General features: G+C 42.6%; 1 protein-coding gene across 1 annotated transcript in view; it reads left to right on the top strand.

Moving 5' to 3' along the window:
* Positions 1 to 7,664: 7,664 nt before the first annotated feature.
* Positions 7,665 to 8,417, top strand: part of fryb (furry homolog b) — a 43,869-nt gene continuing 43,116 nt past the window's right edge. Inside the window, 1 exon segment of the mRNA XM_083697548.1 lies at positions 7,665 to 8,417. This exon segment is cut by the window's right edge and continues 447 nt beyond it. The gene's annotated coding sequence lies outside the window, so the exon portion shown is untranslated.

Raw genomic sequence — 8,417 nt, 5'->3', positions numbered from 1 at the left:
CTGCAGGTTCTGGCTACCAGCTGGTAATATTACATAGATGATTTTAAGGCACATTTTACAAATATATGGCAGGTTGTTTGTGTAATATTTTATTTTTGGTGTCTGCTCATTTACTTTTCCTAGTGTTTAGATTATTCAATAGCTGATTTAACAGATAGGACTGTATTTATGGAAGACTGTCTCATTTTGCTGTCTGGCACTGTGCTGTCATGGCTTGGTTCAACATCAGCACTCCTGACCTCTTGCTGTAATGGTTTACAGGCAGATGCAGTCAGTGGTTTGACTTCGCTTAGGCTACGTTTGAATTCCCTATCGTATGCAGAGTTCCCTATAGTTTGCTAGCATGAATGGTAAGGTCATATGGGCAGTTCTGTGTAAAAGGACCCATGAGGACCAAAATGTGAAATTAATCAGAGCATATCAAATTTGGGTGTCAAATGAAAGCTAAGTCAGATATGGAGTCAGAAAGACATGTCTCAACCATCTTCCATCATAAGAATAGGGATAAGCAAAGGCTTTGACTTCTGGTCAAACATATGGAAAAGCATCTAAGAAAACATCTACCAGAAAAAGTCTTTAAAGGTTTTTAGAAAAACACAAACCTCATTAATAATAATAATAATAATAAAGTATAGACCCTAGTCAGTTAATACCAACCCTTATATTTCCCTAATAACCCACATACTGTAAGTGTAAGATATGTTCACATTTCTCTGCCTCATGAGGAGCGAGGATAATGAAAGTTAACTAAAGTAAGTATAGATAGACCTGCCAAGTACTGTGTATTGTGTATTGTCGTGTATCATTTAGTGTATCAATTTAGTTTATGAATTAATAAGTGATTAAAAGTGGTCATTCTGTTATGAAATCGGTAACAGAATGATCAAATAAAATTGGTAATGGAATACCTGAAATTGAATTGGCTACTTTCACTTATTGTACAGGTTGTACAGAGCCGAAAAGGGTTCTTCAGCTGTCCCTGTGGGAGAACCCTTTAAGGAACCCTTTTAGAATGCTTTCGTGGGATTTTACATGGTACTTAAAAGGGTGACAAAAGGGTCAGCCGAAAAACAGTGGGAAATCATACAGTAGTAGTTACCAACCACTGCATCAACATCCTCACCAAGCACCGCATCAACATTGTTGTTGTTGAGTACAGCGGGGAAGGCAAAGCCCGCAAATCATACATATGTACCACAAGTAACTTCCATTGAGAATGATGACATACACTTATACAAAAAGAACATATGATTTATCTCCATCATTACAGAGCACACTGACACATGTGGCGATTCTTACGGTCTTTCCCACACCGGTTGCAGACAGTAAAGAAGGTTTTCATTTTGCAGAGGCTCTCTTGAGGCAAACTAAGAGCAGATTGCCTGTCTCTGTTTGTGTCCGTTTTCTTTTCATCAATTTCCCTTTTTAATGTTAGAGTACATATGTAAGTTGATAATAAATAATACATTATTACCTTAATTAGAGTGTCTGTTGTATATTTCTACTTTTGTTTCACTATTTTATCTACATCATCATGTACAGAATGACATTCAAATCCAGAAATGATGCATTTCTGTAGGGGATCCATGCAGTAATTTACTGACTGTAGCTGAACAACCAAAATAGATATTTTCAAGGTCAATGTATCATATGATAGCTAACACCCCACTCTTTCTGCAGACATATTTGAATGTTAATTTAGAGCAGATATTTCGTTTTATGAGATATGAGTTTTGAGGTTACATTTTTCATTTTCATTGGGAATTGTTAGGAGTAGTTCTTGTGCGTAGAGTCAATTTTGCTATCAAGGGTTTTTGTTTGGCATACGTTTGAAAGTGAAAAATCGAGTCCCAGCAACCTTCTGTTACCATGGAATAACCCATATGCTCTTTACTGTACTATTCAATATTGTAAATTGCTTTCTATTCCACACTGTTGGCAATATGGGGCAGCCTATAAGCCTGCCAGAAGCCATCATGCTTCTATAGTGGACCACACACAGGGGTGATCCTGTCAGTGTTTCTCATGTCTCATGTTCAAAATGCTCTTACTGCCTTAGAGTAGTAAGCCGTCTTCCCCCCCTCCTCTCCTCATCTCCCCTCTCCTCCCCCTCCCCCCTGACTCGGTCATGCTCTACTCCCCAGCTGTTTGGCTGAGCCAGTCGTCAACGGCGACCCACTTAACTCTATTGTTCTATATGTCTGGGCTTCATGCTACAACACACACACACACACACACACACACACACACACACACACACACACATAGTGGAGCTGGATTGGACTTCACATGGTTATTTTTGACAGCACTGTGCATCTGTGAAGCTGTCATTGAGTCTGTCTGTCTGTATCTCTCTCTCTCTCTCTTCCTCTACTTTGCTGATTCTCTCCCTCATTATCACTGATTGGCCCATTGTCTCTGTAACCCACAGTGCTACCGGCTGGGTAGATCGATCGTTGTACACACGCTGGGTCTGACCATATGGTTCATATGTAATATTCATACAGCTTATGTAGCATGTAACAGTCTAGCTGCCATTCTCTACACATGAACTAATGTTTGCAGCAACAGCTTGTGAACATGCTGTCATCACATTCGTTCCCATAGTCCAGCACTTCACAGCAAACAGGAACCAATAAGAGACAAGAGTCACTAGAGACAAATAGAGGAGGTAGAATTAACCAAAATGCTGCTACAAAAACACTTTTATTGATTTAATATATTAGACAACACTTCAAAATGTTCTGAACAAAACTCCCCCTCAGATTCCATCTGGCTCTCCCATCTAATCAGTCTATTATAACTGCTAGTGAAGCCTCTAAGCCATAAATATATGCAGTCATTACATGAGGCAAGCCTTGATGCTGTGGACTTCAACTAGCTGAAGCTAGTGTTTCTAGTCAGACACCTCAGGCTGTGATGGAGGCCATGATGACTGTTAACGTCAATGGTGAAGAGAAATCAATGAAAAGTACCAGTCTTTGAAACAAACAGGAGTTGCGCCTCTATCTTTGTACATGCCTCAGGCCATAACTGTAGCCTATTGATGTTAGCCTTGCCTATTCCACATTAAAAAGTCCCATCTTATCCTGTGTGTGCATCGCTGTATAAGTAGTTTGCCACAACCAGGAGGTAGGTTACACTGGTTTCTTGTGACGTGTCTGTTTTTAGCTGAGAAGCTCTGTGTGCACTGAGGCAAACCATGACTTTGCTGTGATCATAGATAGATAGATAGGTAGATAGATAGATAGATAGATAGATAGATAGATAGATAGGTAGGTAGGTACTTTATTGATCCCAGAGGCGTTACAGCAGATCATATCACAAACAACAACAACAAAACAAAGTGACAATAGAAAATAGAATTAAAATAAAATAGACATCTGAAACATTATATACAGTAAGAACAGTCCAGTATAATTTAACATCCCCCAGCCTGACTCTGATCCCCCCCCGATCGAGCCAGCCGGAGGAGGAGTTGTACAGTGTTATTGCAAGCAGGCAGAAAAGTGCTCCTTCGTGCAACGTGGTTGTAGTAATCTGTTGTAATAAAGGGTTGCTCTTTATGCTACAAGTCAGAAAAATGAACCTCTCTGACCTCCACATTGGTGAACCTTTCTTGCTTCTCTCACACACAAACCATCCGCAACGCTCCCCTCTGTCCTCTTCTGTTTCCATAGATACCAGCCATGGTCCAGAAGTGATACAGGCTTATATAACCAGGTCTTTCAGAACTAATACACACACACTCCACTCCTCTATCCACCCCCTTCTCGCTCTTTCTGCCTCAGATCCTCTCTACATTAGAGAGTGATGTTTATTTCATAGCTAGCTCTCAGGACACACTCCACTCCGCACAGCTTTATTCTCCCTGTATTTTTATTCCTATCCTTGTATTTTACTGCACTGTTGAGACGTAGTTTGTAATAAGCATTTCATTGTACTGTTTACAGCTGTATCCTGTGCATGTGAGGTGTGTGTGTGTGTGTGTGTGTGTGTGTGTGTGTGTGTGTGTGTGTGTGTGTGTGCGTGTGTGCGTGTGTGCGTGTTTTTCTCGTGTTACATATGATTGAGCTCTCAGGCTATTCACCCATGCAGCAGTAACGATAGACCCGAGAGGTATTATTATATAATCAAGTTATTGTCAGTGTGTGTGTGTGTGTGTGTGTGTGTGTGTGTGTGTGTGTGTGTGTGTGTGTGTGTGTGTGTGTGTGTGTGTGTGTGTGTGTGTGTGTGTGCGTGTGACGCTAAATCAAATCACACACCCATGGCCTATACTGCTTCTAAGAATTCAAGAATAATACCCTGTAGACCAAAATGTATGAATTGCTTCAGTTCGCTCATGTGGACAGCGGAGGGCGCCATTGCAGAGCCAGACGGCCCTGCTGAAGGTTAAAGAGGAAAAACAATGCCTTGGTAGGTCAGATAGATTGACAGAGAATATCACCACTATTACTGCATTCATAACCAGAGGACCATAATCTTTGGTCCATTTTCTTTACATCTCAGATCTCGCTGAACTGTTTTTAAAATGTGTTTTGTTGTGACCCACAGAAACCTTTTGACTATTCTCCTGACTTACTAGACACAGACAGCCTGATCTGGGACTTGGTACGGCTCATAGTGGATCCTGATGCACCATTTTGGTAAACATTGTAGGCCTAATAGATACTCCATTCCTGTAATATTTCCTCCAGTACTTCTGTTCAGGTGGGTCAGGGGAAGAGCCCAGGAGTCTTGGCAGGCGAGGCTAGGGCAGGATTAACTTGGTTTGGCTTCCCTCTCTTTCTCTGAACTAACAACCTGGCATCATTGAACCGTTGCCAAGCCTGCCTCAGGCAGTGTTCACACATATGATTTAAGTCCAGGAATGTGACACACATTCGATTCCGGGAGATTTTGTTAATTACTACTGGAACCATGATGATCTTTTTGTGTTCTCTCTGTGACGTCAGCAACACTGCCTGTCAATACCATGTTATTTTTCTGAGGTGAATGAACTTGAAATGCAGAGCGAAAATAGCTTGTTCAGTATAACGTTAGTCATGCTCTGATCCTGTTCCTATGCTTCAGGAGGGCCCTCAGTAACCATAGACATGGCAACAGTTGTGAGTGACAGAGAGGCAGAGAGGCGTTGAGGTGCAGTGAAAGTCTTTGAGAGGATGGGGGGGGGGGGGGGTGGGGGGTGGGGGGGTGGAGAAGGGGTAGGCAGAAAGATAGAGCAAGACAAACCGTGGCAGCAGAGAAAGTATAGGGCGTAGGGAGAGACAGGAAGGGGTGGGGAGATGGTAGCTAACATTCCTCATGGTTGCTTTTGGCTCAGGCTGTTTGTTTGTTTGCTTGTTTGGGCAGGGAAGAGTGGAGTAGATGTGTGTAAGTAGGCCACATTCACTTGAATCAGGTGTGAGGTGAGTTTGGAAGCTTCTAGTAGGTCTGTCACACCCGTCTCCAATCATCTCACTATCTCTCCACCCCCTTTCATTCTTCCTTCACTCTGTCCATCCCCCACCCCATTCTGTCTGTGTCATGGGATGTTGTTTACAAAACAGCTAATGTTAGGGTATTTGTGTGGGTGGGTGGGTGGGTGCGTGTATGTATGTGTGTGTTGTTTGGTTGTAGTCCCAGTGTTGGAGGTCTCTTACAGCTGGTTGAGATGGCTTTAACCATTAATCTCATAATGAATATCTAAGCAGAATTCCATCTGTTAAACTTGCTGTTAAAGCACAGCAAAAGGCAGGATTTTTCTCCACAGTCATGTAGGCTATTTGAATTTGTCACACATCAGTTGTTGTGGCTGATGACTATGTTCTCATGACTATGTTGTAATGTATACTTATACTTTGTTTTATTTTGGTTTGCTGGTCTGACCTGCTTTATCCTGCTCAGTAGTCAGATCAAATCTGATGAACTCTGTTGAACGTGTCCGTTCTATATCCAGAATATTCTGACTGTTCCTAGTCCAAAAAGATTGTTTAGTTTGTCCCAGATGTGATTGGTTTCCAATGGTCTAAATGTCTCAGAGGAGGGTTCTTGACAGTAGACCAACAATGGATGTTGACAGTGGACAGACAGTTGATGTACTGTAAACAATATTGCAATACACACTTATTGTTCATTTAATAAGAGGGCTTTTTCACCTATCCTAGGCTACATAAACATGGATTACAATCCACTAAAATGTCATTACCACTTGAATGATACTCAATGACAATACATTATCACATTACAATACACCTTAGATGAATGCCTCATGTTTCTACATTGCAACAAATCCTTTGTCATGATTGGTCAGCCTTATTGTCCCACTCTCATTGGTTGTCTGGAAAATCAGCCACAGAGAGGAGAGCTGATGGACAGAAGAAACCACTTGCTGTTTGGCAAGGAGGAGGAAACCAGAGAGACATGTTTGTGTGTGTGTGTGTGTTTGTGTGTGTGTGTGTGTGTGTTTGTGTGTGTTTGTGTGTGTGTGTGTGTGTGTGTGTGCATGTGTTTGCTAGGCTAAATATTTTGTTTGGTGAAATCCTGAGGGGATGGCACGCCTCTTGCCCTCCTTGGCTCACTTCTTCCTCCTTAGCCAAATATTGTGCAAAAGAAGATATTGCTATTGGCGTTAGGAAAAGAGGGAATGGTTGAGGCCGAGTTTGACAAGGTTGTTGAGCAAATGAGCTTATGAAGACGGTTACAGTGTCTGTACAGTGTGGGTCAATTCAGCAACAGCAATGACTATTGTGTTTATTCAGGAAATGGTTTGACATAAATGAATAACAACATTCCTCTGCGGGTTCATGCCAGGCTAACCACAAACCTACACACACACACACACACACACACACACACACACACACACAGACACACACACACACACACACACACACACACACACACACACACACACACACACAAGTTATTCAGGTTTACGTTCTGAGTTTATGTGTGGCCCATATGTGCTCTCAAATTCATACTCTCTCTCTTGTGTCCATAGTCCCCTGAGTTCTCTGTGGGTTAGCCTTCTCAGGGGACCCGGTTGACATGACGATTGTGACCTTAACACCAGGAAGTCACTAAGGGCATCACTCCTGTGAACGAGCCATATATATATATATATATATCAGAAGCTTGCCGTGAGAATGAGCCAAACATTTTTCCGTTGGCATGTCCAATTAACCTGCATTTGATTAGTTGGCTATATCTAGCCTCTAAGTTATCTTATTTATTTATTTTAAGTTTTGCCTTAGAGACAAAGTAATTGAGAAACAGTTAGCAGAACGTTTGTTTTTCACATGCCTGTGGATTAACACCAAACGTTCACTCTTTCACACTCCTCTCTCTTTTTTTTCTCTGTCTGTTTGGGGATCCTCTTGTTTGTATTTCTCTTTCTCTTTCTCTTTCTCTTTCTCTCTCTCTCTCTCTCTCTCTCTCTCTCTCTCTCTTTCTGTAAAAAGGTGTGTCCACCCTCAGTAATCCTACACCGGGCCCATGTACACACTGTGGTGACTGTAACTAGCCAAACAGCCTCAGCCAGTGACTACACACACACACACACACACACACACACACACACACACACACCCACATTACATGTGTTTGGGGTCTGACTCAGGCAGGGGCATGCAGTATTGCCAGAGAGAGAGAAAGAGAAAGAGAGAGAGAGAGAGAGAGAGAGAGAGGTACTGTACAGAGGCAGACAGAAAGGAGGGAAGGAGAGTGGGAGACTGGGAGAAAGAGTGTAGGAGAAAAAAAAAAGAGGAAACAATTATCTCATTTCCAAACAGTCGTAAGGAAAGGAGGGGCAAGGAACCAGCGGAGGAGTTAGAGAGAAAAGGAGAACCACCCAAACTCCCCAAACCACCCAATCAAGTGAGGCAGCTGGAATTGGATCCCTCCCTCCATCTCCACCTGAGAAAGGAGGAGTGCAGCTGTGTCACAGAGACACACTGGGTAGAGAGAGAAGAACAGGTGAGAGGAGAAAGAGGAGGAATCAAAGAAAGAAAGAAGAGTTCACAGAGAATCCGTACCGTGTGAGAAAAGAAAGTGCCTCTTTGGGAAAGGCTCTGTTTGTCCGTGTCTGGGAAGAGAGAGAGTGTGAGAAAGAAAAAAGAAAGAGAGGAGAGAAGCACCTCAACTCACAGGAGAGTTGCGCGTCTGTAACAACAACAAAACAACTACCTCACTGTCTAACCACCTGAGGAGGAGCAACACTGCACTCGCTACCCGAGGAGCACAACAGAAGAGAGTAGGACCCAAGAAAAAAGAATATTGACCAAAAAAGCAACAGAACGACCCAGAGAGGAAGAGTGACACAGCCAGGAGAGAAACTCGAACCACCTGATAACCGGAAAAAGGGGGGGGGGGGGGGTGATATCCTTGTCTGCCTGAGGAATAAAAAGACAAAAGACAGGAGGAAAGAATACAAACTA

The sequence above is a fragment of the Argentina silus genome (assembly GCF_951799395.1).
Source record: "Argentina silus genome assembly, chromosome: 2".
Classification (NCBI taxonomy): Eukaryota; Metazoa; Chordata; class Actinopteri; order Argentiniformes; family Argentinidae; genus Argentina; species Argentina silus.
This window is presented reverse-complemented; position numbering and strand designations above follow the sequence as displayed.